The 3,168-nt window shown below is 40.0% G+C and overlaps 1 protein-coding gene across 1 annotated transcript in view; it reads left to right on the forward strand.

Annotated features, from left to right (window-relative positions):
- Positions 1–3,168, forward strand: part of HSD17B3 (hydroxysteroid 17-beta dehydrogenase 3) — a 27,368-nt gene that overhangs the window by 9,492 nt on the left and 14,708 nt on the right. The window lies entirely within an intron of this gene.

The following is a 3,168-nucleotide window of genomic DNA, read 5'->3' on the forward strand; positions in this document are numbered from 1 at the left end:
CTTTCCCTATTCCTTCTGGGCCAAATAGTAATGAAGAAGTTTGAATCAAATAGAGCTCAGTGGTCTGAACTTTAAGAAAAGGAACTAGAGCAAGATATGCAAATCATTCTAGGATTGCCACTACATGGAGAGTGGAGAGAAAGAAATATCATATAAATAGGTTTTATAACTTTTCCATAAAGCATAATATGATGATTTTAAAATTTATTATCTCATGACTCACCTGATCATCACCAGTTTGTGTGAATAACTGCAGGAGTTCCACAAAAATGGGTGCATCTAAATGAGACATTACTGTGGAGATGACTAATTCGCTCCAGAGTAAACCTCTTGGAGTCTACATGTGTGCCCCTATTAGGTTGTACAAAACTAATAAACTGTCCAGCAGGGTACTACTTGTAAATACAAGTGCTTACAATACAAGCACAGTAGCGTACTTGTAGATGCTACCTGGTTGACTGGGGCATGAAGGTGCTTCAGTGCAGGGGCTGTCTGCTGGCTAGCCCCACACTGAAGCACCACCGTGCCCCAGCCAGTCCCTCCGCAGCACACTGAGCCCAGTTGGAGCAGCCTTGGGACAGGCAGGCTGACCCCCGGGGCCCCACTGCCAGCGGGGGCTGCTCTACCCAGCTCCAAGTTCAAATAGTGCACCCGGGAGCAAAAAACTCCAGAGCAATAAGCTCCACAGTTTATTCGTGTGCACTAATTGCACATATACATGCACCCAGTGAGGCCCAAAATCTATATGCTGTGGTGCATGTGGCTCCAGCTCCTGAAAGCACAGTAAGAGAAGCAGTGATTTTTTGTCTTTCATTGCATTGCTCTGTGCACAGTGTCTATGCTGTACTCTAGAATAAGAGTCCTGACTGATTATTCTTTGTTATTAGCTCTGTTTATACATATCCGGCCATTCTGGTAGCACAACAGTTTGTTACTACTGGAGGCAGTAATGATGATCTTGCCTTTTAGGAGCAAGAGCATTTTAATTTTTTGCCACTGGGAGTCAGGATTTCCTAATGCAAGCAGGTTCACATTGTATAATGCTGGGAGCCAGTACAGGCTTTTATCTACAGTGGGAAATTTTATTCTCTAGTCTCAGAAGCCTTACATGTCCTAGGAGGAGTCTTTGGGTTTGCAAATGTTTCAAGTAAATGTTTTTACTAAGACAAAGTTAACGCAAGATTTTGCCCTTGGTGTGGATGGCCAGTGAATATGTTTAAGCATAATTTCTCTTGCTCACACTCAGAGTAAATTCCTTTTCAGTATCATGTCACTTAAACAGCTTTTTTGCTAGTGTAATGCATTTTTAAGATCATAATCTACAAGTAGAGTGGTTTAACTCTCCCTTACAATAAAGATACCTACTGTCACTCCGTATTTCTATTTCGTTTATTATACAAAAGCAAGGGATGTCTACTCTTCCCTAATGACTATTAGTTATTAGAATGATGTAAAATGCCCATTCATTCTTTGTTGAAATTTGGTGTGCTAGATCTTAACTATGCAAATCACTATCATTTACATTTTTCACGAAGCTGCAGTAAGCAATATTAATGAAGTGTATTAGAAAGAGAGAACTCAGCAAAATGGAAACTTTATGATTACGTTGACGATTGTAATACCAGCATGGATCTGAATGCTTTAAAAAAACTCACTTCCTAAGTGATCCCCAAATTGCAACTCAGAATGAGTGGCTATGGAAACAGCGACCATGTCTCCGTTGCCTTCCAAATGGATTGGAAACAGCTTGAGTCAAGCTTATTGTGAACAAAGGGAAATTTGCCAGTACGTAGACAATTAGAGTTCTCTTCCTGAGTACTTCAAATGCAGGCCTTAAAATGAGCTTTCGAAACCCCAGAATGTCTAAGTGTTTGCATGTCTCTTAGGAGCACCGGACAATTATGTAAGAGGGTCTCAGAAAGCTTGGAACTGTGAGAATGGTCTTTGTGCTGAAAATGCAAATGGTCATGTCCAATATATTTAATGGACAATTTGCCCCTCATACTCTTGATGTAGCGAATTTTTAAACAAAGGTCCTTATTTCTTAACATTCTTTTCATTGTTTCAGGGAAGCTCAATGGGACAAACTGTTTCCAGCAAATAGGTTTAAGGGGAAAGCATTGCAGGGAGTCAGCTACAGAAATGAATGGCTCTTCAGTGTGTGGGCTCTGTCAGTTAGTTTCTTGTTCTAAGCAAACTTAGTATTTTCAGATTAAGTTGGCCTTATCTTTGTGCACTTTAATTTAACTCTGCCTCTGTTTTCATGGGCAGCTTTTTAGCATCAACTGAACTCTGCCTTCTCCCCACACACTCAAGCCCTAGTGCAGCTTCTACTTGCTAAAAACATACTGTGCAAGTTGGCATATATTTGCCCCTCAGGCTCTGAATAAGGCTGTGACTGATGACGAGAAAGGAAGCCCAAGAAAACAGGTCTATCTCTTTGTTCTACATGCAGTAATACTGCTCTGATTACACAGAGACTGTTGTTTTAAATAATGTTCACATCTATAAATCTACATTTGTGTCTGCATATCTGTGAGTACCTACAGTTTTGACTGCAGTCCTGCTTATTTTTTTTTGTTTGCTTGCTTCAATTTACTTTAAAAAAATCACCCATCCAAGCTGTGGTTATATGTGATCTATATTATGAATAAGGTCCAAATCCTTTCAAACTTTCCCAAAGGACCTTATTGCCATCCAGTATAACCCACTTAATCCACCTCCCAGGGTAAAAAAAAAAAAGCAAAGGAAAAGAAACTCAAAGGAGAAACCGAGGAAATTTTGTTTTGTAAAGTGATTTGGTGACCAATAAATCCATGCTGTGCTAAACTCATGGGGAAGTCAGTTCTATAGCAGAACACTTCCCTGGGACTGGTCTGTGGAACCCATGCCCTTCTGGAGGTTCCTTGAAGCTTTCAGAAAATGTCCAAGGGGATGTCTTTTTGACTAAGTTTTTGTTTTGATTGTTGTTCAGTATGTTTTTTCTTATGATGAGTCTGGATCATAAAGGAAGGGGGAATGTTTGTGCAGTTTTGAGCAATTTAATTAATGTCTTGTGTCTTGAGCTTAGATATGGCTTTGATGGGGGAAGTAATTACATATTATAGAATCTGTTTTTACTTCAGCTTCTGGCAACTGCTAATATGATTGAGTGATTGGGATCGGAAG

Source organism: Alligator sinensis, unplaced genomic scaffold, assembly GCF_000455745.1.
Source record: "Alligator sinensis unplaced genomic scaffold, ASM45574v1 scaffold240_1, whole genome shotgun sequence".
In the NCBI taxonomy this organism is placed as follows: Eukaryota; Metazoa; Chordata; order Crocodylia; family Alligatoridae; genus Alligator; species Alligator sinensis.